At 40.3% G+C, this 20,150-nt stretch overlaps 1 protein-coding gene across 1 annotated transcript in view; it reads left to right on the top strand.

The window, feature by feature from the left end:
- Nucleotides 1-20,150, top strand: part of JAKMIP2 (janus kinase and microtubule interacting protein 2) — a 145,842-nt gene that overhangs the window by 69,181 nt on the left and 56,511 nt on the right. The gene's annotated exons all lie outside the window — the stretch shown is intronic.

Genomic DNA, 20,150 nt, shown 5'->3' with positions numbered 1-20,150 from the left:
CAAGCTACTAAGCCCTAGTCCCACCTCACATGCCTCTATACCTATCCTTTTGCTCATGGTCTTGCCTTTATGTAAAGACTCTCTCTCTAATTGTCTTTCCACTAATGTAAACATGTTCCCAAGATCTGTCCCTCCATTATCTTCTCTTACCCAGAAAATCTCTCCACATCTATGCTTCTCCATTTCTACCTTAGGCTAGAGCCTGATTCTGTCTTGTTCAACAATTGCAGAAGTTTTCTCACTGTAGCCTATCTTGACTTACTTGTACCCATGTCAACACCTACTTAAACCATAGGCAATCCCTGTGACCTGCTAAATGAGGACCCTAGTTGGCCTAAACTACCCTTCCAGCTTTATTTTTTAATTTCCTTTACCCTACACCTCAAACATGATGTGCCCTAGTGTTTTTCCTACCATATGTAATCGTTGGGTGTATATTTTTACCTGCTTTATTAGATTAGGGTCACAGCATGAGCAAAGGCCTGGAGGGGTAGAAGAATATAGACCAGTTACAGAAAAATGTGGGCAGTGAGTAGATCCCATACAGCCAAATCTTAGAAAATATGGATTGTGATAAGTGAGGTTCAAGCTCTATTGTTAAGAGCTTTCAATGCTGACGAGGTGCATCATTCTATAGGCCACAGGGCACCTATAAAAAATCATATTTATTTTTGTACTACCACTCAGGCAGCATACATGAATGACTTCCCCTGAAGCTGTGCAACATTTTAGTCTTAATAAACCTGATACCATATAGAACAACATCTTAAACATGGTTAACACTCAGTATATGCTTACTAAGTTTTGCCCAACCTCCATAAGGGATATATCTTAATATTCTGTAATTTCCTAACCTTTGCTGAGATAAGGAAAGTTAAGGCTGTTAGCAGCCTATATATTGGGAAGACCTCCATAGAATATTGTTGTGTTTCTGTCTCACCTTTAAAATGGAAGCAAATATCATAATATTATATTCAGATTTTAGATACTGGATCTGTTTAGGCTTAAAAATGTGTAATTTAATAGATAGAACTATGTATGATTCTGCATAACCTTGCCGTAAAAAAGTGTTTTGGTTATATGTAACTTACGCCTCAGTCTAAGAGGCAGGTATGCCGGTTGTTAGACCTTAGCTTCTGTAAATCAGCATGTAAGAAATGAATACAAATGAGGGGGGAGGTCCCTGAATTTGTGCACTCTCTCTCCTCTGTCTCTGTCTCTGTCTCTCTCTCTCTCTCTCTCTCACACACACACACACACACACACACACACATACACACACACACACACCCTTCATTTCCATAACAATAGAGGAAGAAAAGAGAAAAGTAAGCCTAACTTTGCTGGTCAGAAACTAAAGAGAAGCATAAAGATGTGGGCCCAGGGCATAGGCTAGGGATGTTGGAGTTGGAGCAGTGCCATTCCCCCTCAGTAATGCCCCAGGAAGGAATCCTATTCACCTGGCTCTCTCTAGACCAGAAACGTGGGAACTGGTGTAGCCAAGCTGCAGACTAAAGGAAGCTGTTAACCCAGTGTCTATCATAAACTTTGCCTATCTTGAGTCTATGAAAAGAAAGCCTGGATGGATGCCTGAGAGTTTTCTACCTTGGGGGCAAGGGTGGAAGGAAGCCAGGCAATTGGTGCCATTTTGCTTTTCTTTCTTATCCTCTCAACCACTAAATAGGCTTCTCTTTGTTTAAGCTTGTGTTCCAAAACACTTAATTTAGTTGGACCATTGGCAGCTATTTCTGAATTGCCAAATTTAGTACAAAAAAATCATTCTGTAAGAGTCCTGGCCGTTAATATTTATCACATCTTTAGTTTGATTTGATTCTAGCTTGTTTGTGAATACTCAGCCCTATCTGAAATTTGAGAATGAAAGGAGAAACCCCTTCTGGTCCTGCATCTAAAAATGGTCACATATAAAACAAATTGGCTTAGTTGCATGTGCTTTTATAAGTTACTCAGCCTCCAATGTAGAACCTTAAACAAACAAAATTTGTCACAATTTGGTAAGCTCTAAGCCCATATGTGCGTTCTTTGGTCAAAAGGACAAGAGACAAAACATTTAATTCCTACGCCTGACAAAACAGTTTAGTTCTCTGTTTTATTTTCATTTGACAGTTGTTTCCATTTTTACTATATAGTTTTCAAAGATGAACTCTGACTCTTCAGCAGCAAAGAAGAGTGAATCTGAACAATACTAAGAGATGAGAAAAGTTTGAGAAAGATGCAGTCTCAAAAGAAGTAACAGGAAGGCACATTCAGGGTGGCCGGAGAGGCCAAATTATACATCGAACTCTAAAAGCTGCAGATGGAAATTGCCAGCCACAAGGAGGGAGGGAGGAAGGCAGGAAGAGAGAATGACAAACAGCAGCTTTATAACAAGCATAGCCTATCAATTTTGCTAGACGAGTGTAGCATCTGTAGGAATCTTGTTGGCACACTCATTTTCCTGTATGGCCTCACCCTCTCTCAGGAAGTCCTGCCTTGGGGTAATGACTGCTTGTGGTGTAGACAACCCATCAAGGAGTCTTGTTTCTATTTTAGTTGCCCGTGATAACGACTGTGGCCCCACTACTAACCACAGAAACAAAATGGGAGACACTCAAAAAGAGAACAAGCTGCTTAGCATCTGCCTGGAAAATGACCTTTCTCTTCTCTGGCCAAAATAGATCATGAAAGGAATTTTTTTTAAACGTTGATATTTTCTTAATGTAGGCAGTAGTGATTTCCAGCTGACAATTCAGCATTAAATCTGAGGTTGAATGAGAGTGATCATATGTGACACCCGGAAAAGAGCTAAATTCTGGCTATTCTGGTATCAATTTAAATGTATTAATTGTCTATGAAATTCTTTACCAAACAAGTTCTCGAAAATGTTGTTAGAAGAAAGTATTTCACTGAGAAAGGGCAAACACCACAGGATACCCCTTAATGGTTTTGATTTTCTGAAATCTGATTTTTCCGATCAGAAGTTTAACCCCCAAATTCATTGTAATTCTGAGTATTTAAACCACCCAGTTAACCCGAGTTTCTAACAATTCTTTGAAATTTTGACTTGACAGGACTAGAAACTGAAGTGTAAAAACTCGAATTTAAAAAAAATTACCATAAAAATAAATGAATGCCTTTAAAAGAATGAAAGCAGGGAGTTTTAATTCCTTTTATTTTGACATTTTATTGTATGCCCCTCACTCCCTTGCCAAAAAATAAAAAAGATTAATTAAGCTTTCAGCATTTTTATTACAAAGAGAGGTGTTTGCAAAATCTCTTTCCCATCCTTAACTCCACACATCACTCACCTGTCTATTTTGTTCATTGCTTTCTAATTCCTAAAGATGAAAGAGGAAAATTATTTGTAATTTGTAGTTATGACATAGAATAGGTGAGATTAGCTAAACGAATACTCATCATGAGTTCATCAGATGTCAGATGTCTGAAGTAATAATAATAGTGAAAATGTACTGAGTTTTACATGTGCCAGTTACCCTTGTATGTTTTTACCTGGACAGTATTAGCTTATTAGATGCAGGCAACTGCTCTATGAGGCAGACACTAAAGGCTGGGCAGAGAAGAGTTACGTAATGTGTCCAAGGTCACGCAGTAAATGGTTAGAGCTGGTCCTTAAGCCTGGGTCTGACTCCAGAGCTCTTGTCCTTAAGCCTGAAACAGCATCATTTTTTCCAGTAATTTTTAAGATAAATGAATATGTGCTTATGTTTATAAATAGCTAACTCAAAAGACAGAAAAAAATGTATAACTTGTACTGTTTCCATCAAACGAAAATTATTTCCAGTTTTCAATTGTATACAAAATTGATGGTGCAAATAATTACTATTGTGCTGATAGTAAGATAAAATGATAAAGAACATTTAATTTCCATAACTTACATTCAGAAAAGGATCTGTTTTCATTTTTCATAGGTTTACAGTAATTATTATCAGTGGTAGTGTTAACGTTTTTTCCTGATATTATGAACTGTTTTATCAATCTTATCATTACTTGCAGACTTTTTAAAAGATAAGTGTTCTTAATCTAACTCAGTGAGAAAGAGAGAGAGAGGGATCTTTGTTTTGTTTTTAGATAGACGCTTCCCCCATGTCCCTAGGTCAAAATTGCAAACACAGTACTCTTTTTAACATTCACCAATGCATTCATTCATTCACTTTTTCTTTCACTTAAAAAATATTTATTGAATATTATACTGATTTTATACTGGTCACTAGGGTGAGCAAACACAACGCTATCTCTGCTTCACAGGACTTCCATTTTAGTGGAGGAGATAAATATTGATCAAAAATCAAATATATAACCACAAGCTGTGACACAAGCTATTTAGAAAAAATAGCTGATGCTGTGAAAACATGTGCTAGAAGAACCAGGCTAATCTGGAAAACTCAGGATGATTTCTGTATTAGTTTCTCAGGGCTGCCATAACAAGTGACCACAAACTGGTGGCTTAAAACAAAAGAAATTTATTCTCTTACAGTTCTGGAGGTCAGAGTCTAAAATCAGGTTTCAGCAAGGTTCGTTCTTTCTGAAGGCTCTAAGAAGAATGTATTCCACGCCTCTCTGCTAGCTGCTGGTGGTTGCTGGCAATCCTTGGTGTTCCTTGGCTTATAGACACGTCACCCCAATCTCTTCCCTTATTTTTACATGGCATTCTCCCCTCTATGTGTCTGTGTGTTTGTGTCTAAATTTCCCTCTTCTTAAAAGGACAGCAGTCCTCTTAGTTTGATTACATCTGTAAAGACCCTATTTGCAAATAAGGTGATGTTCCTGGGTGCTGGGAGTTAGGACTTGAGCGTATCTTTTGAGGGGCGCAGCTCAACCCACAACAGCTTCCTTGAGTCAATTACATTTGAGCTGAGATCATTAGAATCTAAGGAAGAGGTTCCCTGTAAACGTCCTCAGGCAGGAAGGAGCATCCTATTTGAAGACTTAAAGGACACAGAGACAATTACATACACAGGGAAGCACAGAGACGAAGAGACCAAAGGATGTCCGTGCACCACACATCGGCTCCCACACACAGACCCGTCCTCCCACCCCACGAGGCATGAATATCACAAACCTAGTCTTCATTCCAGGTCTGCATAACCGTTGACCAACCAACACCCTCATGTGCCCTTGAGTCGAACAAGGGGAAAACACTCCCCTTTTCTGGGCCAGACTTTAGGAGAGAAATTCTATGTGGTAAAGCTTTCTTCAGGGCCAAAGCTTGGGCCGTGGCATGACATGAACTCAGGGTTTGGTAGAAGAGTTGAGTGAGGTAAATCCCAGCTTTGTAACAACTTGGATAAGTGCATGATTCTGAGCCTCAATTTTCTCATCTAAATAGTGAAAAGAGTAGTATTTGCATCAGGGTGTTACTGTGCATATTAAATGAGACAAAGCATATGCAAATACTTTGTGAAATTCTAAAATAAGGGAAAAGAATGTTACCTGGAATAGGGAAGATTCAAAATGCTTGGCCTTTTAAGCCTAGCACAGTCCACCCAAATGCCTTCACAGTGACAGAAGGCGCTGGGGTGGGGGAGGGGAAGATTATTAATAGCATTTCTCAGTCTGTATTCGGTGGAGGAGGTGAGAAGGTTAATAATAACAATAACATTTCATCTGTGCACAGTGGAGGGAGTGGGAGAGTTAATATTAGTCATTTTAATAACTGAATATACGTGCAGTGGTTTATCAGTAGCACTGTTTTCTCATATCCAATCTTATGCAATGTTTGTGTCTCCAAAACCCTTTTTTAAAATAAAACTCATATTGGTGGATGAGAGGTTTTTTGGGTTTTTTTGTTTGTTTTTAGTATAGACCTATGACAATGATTGTTTTAAGATTTCCTGCTTAAGTAGAATATGATCAGAAGTAAAAATAACAATGTTACAGATGCATGGAACAAAGAAGTCTAGGATGGACAGTGGCGGATGAGAATTTTTAAGCACAAATCTTCCCATCCACTAGGGCGTTGGCAGGAGTGGTTTATCACAGTCACTGATCTGAGAAGGTTGAAGGGAGTGGTGAGGAGATGATAATTAATAAGGAAAAGGAGAAAGGAGGCTGGAACAGAGCTTCGGGCACCCCCACCTCCCAGGAAGGCGCTGGAGATGGGGGAGACTGGAGAAATCACCCAGCACTGATCCTGCCCACCCTAAGGGTCTCAGTACTGCCAGAAATTGATCACAGTAAGTAATCTGTCAGAGTTGTGGTCCAGGTGTGGTTTCTCATGCAGGGAGCAACGCAGTGTGCCTCATACAGTGGCCACCGAGCTGTGGAGGGTTACCTGCAGACTCACCTGAGGGGGACGAGGGGGCGGCTGGAGGCGAGTTTCCAGAGGCTTTGACATGAGCGATGTAAAGCATCCAGGAAAACTTTCTGACCGCCTTGTGAGCTGGATCCCTTTACCCCATATATCTTTCCAAAATATTTTTATGCACTTGTATACATGTATGTACACAAAGAGTGTGTGTGTGTATATATGTGAATATATATATATATAATTTCTTTAGTTTTTACATGAATGGCATTATGCTTTGTGCTTCATTCATCATCTTGCTCTTAGACTGAATAATGTTTGGAAGTGCAGCTAGCCTCGTTGGTTCATAAAGATCCACGTATGTATTTTTAGACTATTGGGTAGTAATTTGTATATGGCACATACCACTTTATTAAGCTGTTCCCTTTTACATAGACAATACTTTGTTTCTGATTTTTAATTATTACAGTGTTGCACAGGTGTAGGTTAGATCTTCATTGTTACCTTTTAATATGTTATATATTTTGTATGTTTACCTTGCTGATTTTGTTTCATTCTACTCGAGCATAAACTCCATGAGGACAAGGATCTTTGTCTATTCTATGCAACACAGCTCTGTCTCCAGCCCTTAGAACTATGCACACAGTAAATATACTTTGAACAGAACTCTGCCTCCACGTAGAGTTTTGGAATAACTGTTGTCCTTTTATTAGGAAGACAGCTCTCTGAAGGCAGGGACAGTCACCCTCTTCTCTTTTAGCTGTGGTGCCTGGCACAGAGCCTTGCTTAGAGTGGAAGCTTAACAGATTTCAGAGAAAAACAGTGTGGTGTACCGTTTAATACTTCATCAGCCCGTCCTGGCCCTGCGTCTCAGCTCAACAACTTCCTGACCCTGTGCTTCTGACCAAACATCAACCCACAGAGGATTACCATGGGCTTGCGTGGTCCGTCTCCTCACCGCCCCTGCTCCCACACTAAGCTAAGCCGCTACCTGCTCTGGATTCTTGTAGGAGCCTCCAAACCAGTCTCCTTGCTTCCCCCTTATGCTAATTCTCCTCTTAGCAGGAGCAGTCCCAGTGAAATGTGAAAACCTAAGTCAGATCAGGGCACTGCTCCTCTCACCCCCGCCTGTGGCTTCCCACCCACTTTGGGTGAAAGCCCAAGTCGATGTGAGATGCCCTGCAAAGCACAGCATGGCCTGCACATGCCTCCCGCCCATAGTGTGCCCTCCGCTTGGCCGCTGGCCCAGCCCCTCATTCCTCCAGCCTTCCTGGCTCCCTGAAGTTCCTGGACTTTGCACACCTCTGCTCACTACTCCCCTGAACACCTTGCGCCCAGACACCAGCCTGTGGTCAGACAGCAGCTACTTAGGCCTTCCACAGCTAAGTGTCCAACCCCACCTGGACACTTCCTGTGACTCTCTGTCCTATGTTTTTTGTTTTGTTTTGTTTTTTGGCATGACACTTTATCATAATCCAGCAGAGTTTATTTATTTATTTATTTATCGTAATTATTGCGTGTCTGTCCCCACTAACACGTTAGTCCTGTGAGTCTGTTTTACTTATTTTATTTATTCACTGGTCTATCTTCCATGCCAAGAACAGTGCTTGGCAGCTGTGACGTGTTCAGTATGTATTTGTTGAATAAACTGATTTTGAAACAGAGCACTTATTTAACACATAATCTGCGTTATGAATGCATAACCTGCAGTATTGCATGTGACTTTCACGTAATCCTCTGAGGAGGGTGCTACAGTGATAGAGGAAGGAGAATGGGCTCCACAGGCAGAGAGCTTGGATTAAATCCCAGCTCCATTGGTTACCGGCTTTGAGCAAGTCAGTCATTTATCTTCTCTAAGCCACTGTTATGCCATTTGAATGAATAAAAGGGAAATATTGGGTGGATGTGGTGGCTCACGCCTGTAATCCTAGCATTCTGGGAGGCTGAGGCAGGAGGATCGCTTGAGGTCAGGGGTTCGAGACCAGCCTGTGCAAGAGTGAGACCCCGTCTCTACTAAAAATAGAAAAATGTTTTTGCTGGGCATCGTGGCACACACCGGTAGTCCCAGCTACTCTGGAGGCTGAGGCAAGAGGATTGCCTGAGTCCAGGAGTTTGAAGTTGCTGTGAGCTAGGCGGATGCCAGGGCACTCTAGCTGGGCAACCAGAGCGAGACTCTGTCTCAAAAAAAAAAAAAGGAAACATTAATGATTATTACTATTTCTTGCATTTCATCAGTCTCTGTATGAATCAGCCAATTCAAACTTTAAGTTTTTCAACCACAGTCCTAGATTTAGGCATCAAATTCCTTCTTATTTAATTATTTATCTTGTGTGATCATTTAAGACGTAATAGCTACTATGTGTGCACTTTTTTGCAGGAGTAAAGTACTCCCTTGTCTGTCCCCTATTTCACACTGGAAAAATGTTAACTGCTAGGTTATAAGCGCCCTGAAGAATGGGATTTCTAAGTGAAATGCCCTAAGCGATTAACTCAGTCCAAACTCAAGGCTGTGTATTCAACAAACAGTGAATACTCAGCCTTGTGTTAAATCTTTGTAATGCTCTGGACAACAAATGTGTTCAGTGGCCTTATACTTTGATTTCTATAGAACAGGACTTGTTCTTAAGTCATCTGAGAGTTTTAAAGGCAATAATAGATATGAAAAAAAAATTCTTTCTAATCCTCAAGCAGAGACAAGTGCCACATAGTGGTTAAAGACAAATGTTTTTGAATCAGGCTGAACTGGTTTTAAATTTTCACAGACCCATGATAGGTTGTCAAGAAACATCAGTTGAATCAATGAATGTGCATACGCATATAAGTTCTATGACGCTGGGCAAATTTAAAACTTTTCATTTCCTCTTTTGTACAATAGGAAAATGATAACTACTTTATGCGTTGTTTTAGTGAGATAATACATGTGCGATGGTAAATACTGTGCTTGAGGTATGGAAAGATTTCAATAGAGTTATGATTAAACAATTTTTTCTACTCTACAGTTCAGAAAATAGAACCCTCCTTCTCCAAATTAAATGTTTTACCTGAGTTGTAAGAATACAGATGAGTTTAGGGTCAGACATAAAAATGAGCTCTTTCCAAATTCTCTCCTTCTGCGTCTTACCCCAACTCCAAGTTAATCAGTACCCTTGATTCATGTGTAATTCTTGCCAAATTTTCTTATACAATATTTACTCATTCCGTGGATCACATGGCAAATCCTCTCTCATCTTTCAAGACTCAGCTTGGCCCTCCCTTCTGCTAGAAGCATTCTTTGGCCTCCCCAGGGAGCTGTCTCCTTCTCTGAGCTCCAGTCCTGCCTGGTCTGCTTCTCTATGGTAGCGCTCATTACACCTTTGGGCCTGCAGTTCATTATTTTCATGTTGGTCTCTCCCAGTGGGGAAGAGTTGTAGAGAGATTCATAAATCATACATTCAGGGCTGGACTAGATGACTTGTAACACCCACCTCAGAGCATTAAAAAGATGATGCGTGTAAATAGCTGACCACAAGGACCAGCAGTAGTAAACGGTCAACAGTAATAATTATTAATATGATGCTGATTAGCAGCAGTGGTAGTATTCATCGGTCACAGTATGAGGCGAGTAAGTGGATGAAGTATAGTTATTATCTTTACAAATGCTATTATGACCTAACATATCATAGGCCAGGACTCCAGGGCTTTGGAATATCAAAGATTGCTTACTATCCAAAGAGGAAATACTGGCTCTCAGAATCTTCTGAGATTCTGAGACTTGGAAGAAAACATTTTGAGCCCTTGGAACTTATTTTTTGTAACAAAACTGTCTATAGAAATAGCTTAAAACTTACAATGAGAGATTGTACTTCCTAGTTTCTGTGCCAGGAGGTAATAAGTCAAAGAAAATACTGGGGAAAAAATGTTTCTCAAATATAAATTGCTTACCGTTGAAAACTAATACGTTTTATAAGCTTAATATGGGGTAAAATAGCATTATGATCAATGGTGAATTACACCTCCTCCTGTAATAGTCTGTAGTTTGGGAGAACAGCATTAAGATTTTGTGGGTTTAAGGAGTTCTTTACTCTTGCCAATAACAATTTCATTTGACTCCACTCAGGTACTCCTTCAACAAATATTTTCTTTTTAAGTATTTGCTGTAAGGCACTATGGGGTGAACAGGCCCAGGGAAACCCCTGCCTCTACAGAGCAAAAGGGGGTAGAGATATTGAAGGGGAAAAAGTCAATATCCTAGGTAATGCGATGTGTTTCCCTGAGTGACCTGTATCCTTGAGCTCTGTAGGATACGCATGGAAGAGGCTGCAGGCAGGGAAAGGTGCTCCCCTGAGAAATGCAGTCTTGATAGAAAATAATGTCCCCAGTGAGTTCCCCAAAATGACTCATTCAAGCTCCAATCTGATTGACTACATAGCCGCTTCGTGAGAGGGCTGGCGTACGTTCAGAAGGAGTTTGTTACGGCCTCGTTGATTCCAATTAAGTCAGGTTTTGCAGACTGGACAATTGTGCTGTGACTTGCCGTGGCTAATGGCTGGTTCTCTCTAAAATGAAGAGGAGCGTCCAAAGCATTCCAGATTAGGAACAAAGTCTCCCCCACCTTTTCCTGATGTGATGTCAAAAGCATGACCAGTGTGTCCCAGCCTTCTGCCCAGCTTCAGCTGGTTGTCTACCTTTATTTTCACTTTGCTCCCTTTCCTCACCAAGTTCTTGTGTTGTGGTTTCTTCACCTACCTCCTCCAGAAACATTATTTCATTTATATTATAGAAGTGATACAACAAATACAGAAATCTTGAGGAAGAGAAAGAAAAGCCTCAGTTTAAATTAAGATCTTTTATCATCTACCAAAGAAATTATTGCTATTTGAACACCTATTTTTATATCTTTATATATGTAAATACATGTACTACCTCCTTCATCTTAAATGTCTTAAATCATATTATATTGATGTTTATTTCTGTAGAGTGCTTGGAAATTGTTTTCCATTAATGTGTGGAATAAATTTTTAAAAATAAATAAATATGTAAGATAGCAGTACTGCTGTCCCTCAAATGAGATTTCTCTAAAAACAAGCTGGAGTATTTCTGTTACAGCATTATTTGGAACAGTTGGCTTTATAGGCTCTGGAGTGAGGCTGTCCATGTTATGTACCAACTTTGCTATTTACCACCTACAATTTTGCACAATCCATGTTTCTTCTTTGAGCTTCTTTTTTCTTAGCTGTAACAGTTATAATGTAAATTAAATGAGAAAATGAATACGGATCATTTAATGTAGTGCCTTGCAAATATTAAGCACCCTGAAAATATTTGTTGTTATTATTTCTAAGCACATGGATGACTCCTTTCATCTCACTGAGTCTATTGATTCCACACACATTCTTCCAGTGTCCCTGCGTAAGAGCTGGGTGTCGTCTTCAAACTTTCCTTCTCTCTTTCGCTACTTCCCAGGGATCTTCACATTATACAGATTTTTCCTGCATCACAGACCAGCTGGAGAGAAGCACGAAGAAGCTTCGGGCTCCAACACATCCTCATTGGACCCTTTACCTAGCTCTGTGACTTTGAGTAGGGGAACTGACCTACCAACTCAATTCTCCCATGTGTAAATTGGTAATAATAGCGACATTATCTCATACTCTTGTTTTAAGTCCGAAATGGGAGGATGCACATAAATTGCTGCATTGTACAATGCTTGGCACATATTAAGTGCTCTATAAAGAGATGTTGAATGATGTTGAAGAAAGTTCCTTTAACTTAAGAAAGAGAAAAGCCCTTCTTCCCCTCCATTAGAGTCCAAGCTTCACTTTTTATGTCTGAACACTGGCAATGAATCCCTATGCAGACTTCCAACCTCTAGTTTCTTTCTCTTCCATTCTGCCCTGCACATAACTTCAATATTATTAATAATTTTTCTTAAACTGGAACATGCCTCTTCTCTTAAAAATGTTTACCAGATTCCCAGATACCCATGTTCTAGCCTGCTGTTTTGGTGAAGTCATCTATTTATTCAAAAATATTTATTCAGAATCTTCTTGTGTCCAGTACTGTACTAGCAGTGGGATTTAACAAGGAGCCAGATAGACATAGTCTTCACCTCATGATACATTTCGTCTTGTTCTCGCTGTGTGTGCACATATGTTCCTTTGACACTTAAAATGGCAGATTTATTTGGTAGATACATATTGTATCATCTTCAACTCTAACATAATACCTTGCACATAATTAAGGTTTAAGAGATGGTTGATCTGATTTTTAAAATGATTTTCCTGTGGAATTTGGCCCATAGGGTTACACCAACTACATTTCATTAATCAGCTTCATAGTCTTGCTTCCACGATACCATCGACTGGACAAAAAAAATGTAGATATGCATTGCTCTATGGGACAAAACTCAAAACGGAATCCTAAATCTTAAAAAGAAATCTATATTGCTCTATAATTTATTATTATACCATATTATAACATAGGGAAAATACCAATAGCCAGTTTCTCTTATGTAGAATATGGAAAATTAAATATACTTCTTTATGATAGAACTATTAATATATAACATATCCAAAAGCTATTTTATTTAAACTTTATGTACTTTCACTTGAGTAACATTAATCAGTATATATTCTTATATTGAAATTGTTCTGCCTTTTCTTAATAGGAAGTACACATTCTTCACCTCCTGTCTAGAAATTTCTGCTCATATTTGATACTTCGTAAAAGGTGCCTTTATAATAGTTTTTTTTTTTAATTCACAGTCCTTTACAGTCACCAAGGAAACAACAGAATAGGTTATGCATGCTTCACTTATACCTAAAATAGAAAATCTTGCTGTCAATTGTAAATATAATTCCATGAAGGCCACTCCCTCTAATAATTTTGGGTGCTTTTCTTTACCTTTATTACCAGCTTGTTTTTAATAGCAGTGCACATATACAGCACGTGCTTGCTTTAGACAGGCGCTCTGATGCATGTTTCTTGTTGCTCTGTCTGACTTTGAATACATAATTGTTTCCTGCTGTGTTTGAGATTTCCTCCACCATGTCCAATGAAAATGATACTTCTCGCTCTACAACAGCTGCAAAATACTTTGAATCCAGAAAGAAAAGACAATGAAATAAGAATATATGGCACTTAGAGATGTACTTTGCTAAACTCATCCTTGTGAAAGCTTTCTAAATCCAGATAAAAGAGTACAATGCAAGATGACTTGCCCAGTGCTGAGGAGTAAAGTTAAGTTTGGGACTATGATGGATAAGCAGGATTAAGAAATCTCAGCAAATATTTGAGGTTGCAGTGAGCTATGATGACACCATTGCACTCTGGCCCGGGAAACAGCGAGACTCTGTCTCCAAATAAATAAATAAATGTATCTCAGCATATGGCTTAAACAAAAATTCATTTAATTTTATTGTTTAATCCTTAGATCAATCTTTTAACTTTTGCCTGAAATCAAAATAGCCGTTCAAGGGTTCCCACAAAGTAAAAGAAATTTCCCATAATAAATCTTATTATAAATGATGTCTGTACAAATTGTGAAACATGTACCTCAATCTCAGTATTTTCCTTGGATTGGGATCAATGTTAATTAAATTGAACTCCATGATAGTCATTGTTGACAGGTACTATGAGCGCCAAAATGAACAAGACACAGTTTTACCCTTAAGTGGGAATCAGTCACCTAAAGAAGAATGACAACATGAATGGATTATGGCCACAGTCCCCTAACTGTTCTTTGTACATTTGTGTTTACCACTTCCATCCATTCCACCCTCTATTGCCAGAGGACTACGACTAAAACCAAAATCTCATCAAGTCACTCCCCTATATGAAGCCCTTCGGTGACTACACATTGCTGTGAGGATAAATTCCATGTCCTTTAACATTGCTTATAGTATCCTCTGCCTCCCGCCCACTGCTTATCGCTCCAAGCTCATCTCCTGCTGTTTTCCACTCACTTACCAAACTCTTGCCAGGATTTTCCCCCAGCGCACGTTCCTATTCTCTTTTACCTCTAGACCTTCATACTCAGTACTCCTTTGGCCTAAAACATTCTTCTTTCCCACCCTAACCCTTTGCTGACTGATTCATTCGCATCTTACGGATCTTTGTGATGTATCACTTTTCCTAAGGAATCTTCCCTGACCCACCAAGACTCCTGTGCTTCCCATCTCCTATCCTTGGTGTAATTATCACACTGTGTTAAATCGCTGATTCCTCCTCTGGGAAGGGCAGGGAATCTGTCTCTTGCTTAGCACAGACTTATCCTCCACCAGGTGCTTCATACGTACTTGTGAATTAATGAGTGGGTAAATTAATGAATCAGTGATGAATGCTGTAAGAAGTGTCTTCAAAGTGAAAAGGAAAACCAAGTTGAAGGAATAATTTATTCCACCCAGGGTATGCTGAAGAGGTGCAAAGGAAAGTGATATGAGATGACTTGATCTGGCCCTAAAAGATGAGTAGGAGGGAGTTCACCAGGGAGGTGAGGAACGAAGAGGGAAGTCAAAGAACTGCATGAGCAAAGTCAAGGGTTTGCGTAGTAGATCAGTTCTGGATGAATGCCACCTGCTTTGGATTTCACCTTACACACTGCTTTTGCCAAGCTTCCATGCAATCCCCCTTAAAGATATGGGATGTCCCTCGTATGTGTGCTGAGCATTCTCTTCCTCTACACTTTATGAAGTATATTTCAAATACAAAGTTTGAAACCTAAGATCTAAGACACAAATCCATCAAGAGTAATAACTTTTTAGTTATATTCCTTTCATGTTAAAAACAACACATTGACTTTAAATCATTTGTAATGATAACAATTGCTATTATTATTATGTGATAAAGAGGGAAATTTGGTGGAAGAATAGGAGACAGAAAAACAAACATAAAGAGACATGCAAACATGGCAATTTACAATCCTGAAGATGCATAATTGCTACTATGCTGAATATCAACATTTCAGATTCATTTTCTTCTGAACGATGTGTAATGGATTAAAAGCCCTTTGACCCCATAGCCAGGCCACCACGTTCCCTTTATTTAGGGAAACTAGAACTCCAGGTCTGGACCGGCTTAAACAGCAGCCCTCCCTCCTTTACATTAAATTTCTGTGTCAAGTTCACGAATGCACAGTAAGACACTTTTCCTGCGTAGAGAAGGGTTTAAGAAGTGACAATATGTCTCTGCAGGTGACCAGGAATAAAATATGCAAGATTAATTCATTCATTTTAAACACTAACAGCATCTCACTCAGAAGCATCATCTTTGGAGAAGAAAGGAAGCTTAGACACACTAACAAGGCTTTGCTAGAGTAGACATTGTCCAAATATTAATTATGGAGAAAGATTGATGCATGCAGCTCCCTACATGTGAACTCTAGTTAGTTTATATAGCAGTTGCTTTCAAATCATAACTCAGTGACAACAGGCATATTGGAAACCCTGAGATTAATAATGACTTTATTCAGCTTATAGCTCGGGGCAGAACCAGCTACAAAGCCAAGACCCCCGGGAATACTGATCCTGTCAATGCAAGTCCCATTTCCCCAAAAGCATAATCATGAATTTCTTTAGTCTTTTCAGGGACCTCTGTGCTTTCCTTGCCCTGTCTTTTTAACACAAAGTGATGATAAATCTGTGTCTTCTTTCCTTGAAATTTAAGCTGGTGTTTAGAAAATAGTTAGGTCCTGGAAAAACAATAAATATGACAATGACCGTAATAATTTGCTAATTATTTTACACATTGTAACTCATTTATTCTTTGAAAGAGCTCAGTGAGGCCAATCCATCCCTTTCCCCATTTTACAAGGAGAAAACAGAAGCTGGGAGAGTTTAAGTAACCTCTCAAGAATATACAGCTAGGAAATTTGATTCAAAGCCAGTTTTTCTGATTTCACATCCCAGGCTCTTAGCCACTTCCTTCTACCATTCTATTTCATAAGCCCCCAGCTGACACTTTTCATTCTTTGCCATCTCCGTAGCCTACCGGCAACCAGAGCTGAATCCTGCCGCCTCCTTAAGAGAGGGTCATGGTATCTAAGACGCTTTGGAGACTGACAGATGTGTATTTGAGTTTCAGCACTGCCGTTTCGTAACTGTGTAATTTTTTACAAGTTAATTAACCTCTTTGATCCTCAGTTTCCCTATCTGAAAAATAATAAGATTAAATATATGAAAGGGTTAACTGGGATAGTTCAGTGAGTTAGTGCATAGCAGTGCCTGGCGCAGAGTAAGCTCATTAAGGTGGTAGCACCATTCGGGCTGAGCCCAATGTCGCCCTTTTCCTGAAGTTTTCATGTTTTCTCAGTCCACTGTGAGCTGCTGTCACAGCATTTGCCATTCACTGCCCTCCTGCTATGTCAGACACCATCAATGACAAGGGCTCCTTGGGTGGCCCAGAAATATTCCTCTGTGTGCAGTGCTGCCTCCAGTCACTCTCCTTTGTGCTCCCCAGCCTACTCCTTAAGGGGTGAGTCCCTCTTCATGGCCGGCAGCTTCTCTAGAAGCCTGACCTCACGCCACTGACGCAGAAGCAGCACAAGCGTCCATCGGGCGATGAATGGACATTGGGGGAAAAATGTAATTTATCCACATAATGGAATATTATTCAGCAATAAAAAGAAATGAAGTATCAACAACATGGACGAACCTTGGCATAATGAAAACATTATGCTAAAGTGGAAGAAGCCAGTCACATACATGCGCACACACGCACACACACACACAATGTTGTATGACTCCATTTGTACAAACTGTTCAGAATAGGCAAATCCATAGAGACAAAAAGTAGACTAGTGATTTCCCTGGGCTGGAAGAGTTTGGGGGAGAGTAATAGTGATTGACCCCTAATAGGTATAGGGTTTCTTTTTAGGGTGATAAAAATATCTATTAATAAAACTGATTGTGATGATGTTTGCATAACATTGTGAATACACAAAAAAACTACAGAATTGTCCATTTTATTTTTTTTATTTTTATTTTTTTTGAGACAGAGTCTCACTCTGTTGCCCGGGCTAGAGTGAGTGCCGTGGCGTCAGCCTAGCTCACAGCAACCTCAAACTCCTGGGCTCCAGTGATCCTACTGCCTCAGCCTCCCGAGTAGCTGGGACTACAGGCATGCGCCACCATGCCCGGCTAATTTTTTCCATATATATTTTTAGTTGGCCAGATAATTTATTTCTATTTTTTTAGTAGAGATGGGGTCTCGCTTTTGCTCAGGCTAGTCTCGAACTTCTGACCTCGAGCGATCCACCCGCCTCGGCCTCCCAGAGGGCTAGGATTACAGGCGTGAGCCATCGCGCCTGGCCAGAATTGTCCATTTTAAATGGGTGAATTTTATAGTATGTGACTTACATCTCAACAAGCTATGGGAATAAGAGGCAGCACAAGGAAACAGAAGAGTTGTAGTGCAATTAGAGCCTGAGAATCATGAGATTGCCAGGCGCCCATCACAACTGGAAAAGTCTTTGCAAAGTTCTTCTCCACCAGAGGGGTGTATAGGATCATAGTTATAAAGTCACTTACCTTAAGGTGTCCATAAACTGATTCTATCAGTCATTTCCTATGATGCCTTTTTCTCTTCTGAACATGCATCTAATTTTTCCACCCTTTCCTTTTCCTTCCTGGGACTAAGGTCACAGAACATCTCAGATTAAAAATACATGAGGGCAGGCACACAATATTATATTTTTTAGAAAGGATTATAATTTTCAATATACAATGTATCTATTGTATCTGTTGCTTTGCACATTTTTGCTGGCAGAAATTTCAAAGAGCCAGTGCCCATTATTTATAATGGGAGAGGGAAATGTTCAAACCAGTAATAATGTTTAAAAATAGGGCATGATTCCATCCACGTCTCCATTGTGTCAAAGTTGCCACCTCCTTTTTGTCTATGCAGGGCTGTATTATCTCTCATATGGGCCTTTAGAGCAGCCTAATTGCTTCCACCGGTCCCATCTTCCGTGACACGGACAGCCACCTCCCTAAAATGCAAACGTGAGGCAGCACAGCCCAGAGGATAAGAACTTGGGTGTCAGTCTCAAACTGCCTGGATCTGAATATCAGCTTTACCACTGATCAATTTGGTCAATTTAGGCAAGTTACTTAATCTTTCTGGGAATCATTTTTTTTTTCCTAAATTTTTGTGAAGATCAAATGAGAGCAGTATGTTATATGCTTAGTGTAATGACAGGTACATAGTAAGCAGTTAGTCACTATCAGCTCATTAGTATTATTGCATATACTCAGATGCTGCCATGCTTCCTCATTTCTGCATAATCCAGTCCAGATTTTGAAATCTGACTCCAGTCTGTCTTCTCCCAGGTCACAGCCTTCACTAAACACATCAGGCAAATGTGTGGCTCCAGGTTTTTGCTCAAGCGCTTCCCTCTGCCATTCCCTGTCTCCAATCAGAAAAGCCCTTTCTTCATTCAAGAAGACTATACAACTATGCAGAGACCATGAAGCTTTTCCAAAGCTCCTTTTCCCTCTGTGTTCCAACAGCATTTTAGGGATTTGAGAGCAGTTGGCCAAAAAAAAAAAAAAAAGTCATATTTTGTAGATAAAGTAAACAGAACTTCCTGGTGAACTGCATAAAAGAAACAAGAAATAAAGTAGAAGAAAGGATGACTTCGAAGCTTATATCTGGAACAACCGGGCATGTGGTGGTGCCATTTAATGATAGAGGAAAATGTGGGGAAATTAAGGTTTCGGGGACTCATAATAAAGATATATGCATTAGTTACACTTGGTTTGAGATGCCAGTCAGACACTCAAGTGGATTTCCTACATAAGCAGTTGGATGTACATAAAAGTCTGAGGCTTGGGGAGTGGTCGGGGCTATGGATCTAAAACTGAGAGTTATCACTATATAGGTGAGGCCAGTGGAGGTCACTTGGAGAAGCGAAGGGAACAGCAACATTTAAGGATCAACTAGAGGAAGAGAAACCTGTTCCACACGGATATGTGAGTTTGCTTGCCCCGGTGCCTACTTGAGGTTAAGTACTGTCTTCTTTATCTTTACGTCTAGAAGTGTGGGTCACACCAATGTTCAATAAATGCTTGCTGAATTCACTTCAGTACTAAAAGCAAAGAAAGCTGGCCTCTCAGAGTCTCCCAGCCCTGCAATTTAGCGATTTGGCAAGTTTGCAAAGAAGCATGAAGGGCAACTTCAGCATCGAGCACAAGACGGGACATGGTGGACGGTAGAAAGGCTCACCCTCCCTGTCCCCCAGCCTCTGCCTATCTCTGTGCCCCCAGGGACACTCCAAAGAGCATAACCCCAGTGCTCATGAGGGGATGGCACAAAGCCCAGGATCCCAGCATGGTCCTCGAAGCTAAAGGGTCTTAAGAGAGCAGCAGCTGCTGGAACATACGGGGGACCAGCAGGAGTTCCCCTCAGCCCTGGCCTGAAACTCCTCAGTGTACACAATACCGGTTCTCTGAAAGGCTGCGTGGGAAACTTTCTCTCGGATCTTGTCATGTTTTTTCCATCGACTTCAGTGGTTTAATATTCATATTTTTCTGCCCCCTTGTCCTTATGAAGGATTCAAGGATTTGTAAATCAAAACACACGTGCCCTCCTCTTCTCCCCTCTTGCCACTGTTGTGATTAGACTTTTATCATCGTTTGCCCAGACAAATTCAGTAGCTTCCTACCTGGTCTCCCTGCCTCCTTCTCCTCCCCCCGCTCTGCCACCAGAATAACCACTTCAAAGTGCTGCTCTGTCAGGGCACCCGCCTGCCAAGAACGTCAACAGCTTTACCACAATTCTAAGCTTGGAATTCTAGGTGTCCCCACCATCTACCCTCTCCAGGAAAGTTTTCCGGCGTGATTAGTTTCCTTCAACCATATCCAGGGTTGTAATTAATCAGGTCCCATTTTTCCGCACAAAATCGTCACTGTGA

Source organism: Lemur catta, chromosome 5 (genome assembly GCF_020740605.2).
Source record: "Lemur catta isolate mLemCat1 chromosome 5, mLemCat1.pri, whole genome shotgun sequence".
NCBI classification, from domain to species: domain Eukaryota; kingdom Metazoa; phylum Chordata; class Mammalia; order Primates; family Lemuridae; genus Lemur; species Lemur catta.
The sequence above is the reverse complement of the archived record's forward strand: the minus strand, read 5'-3'. Positions and strand labels throughout refer to the sequence as shown.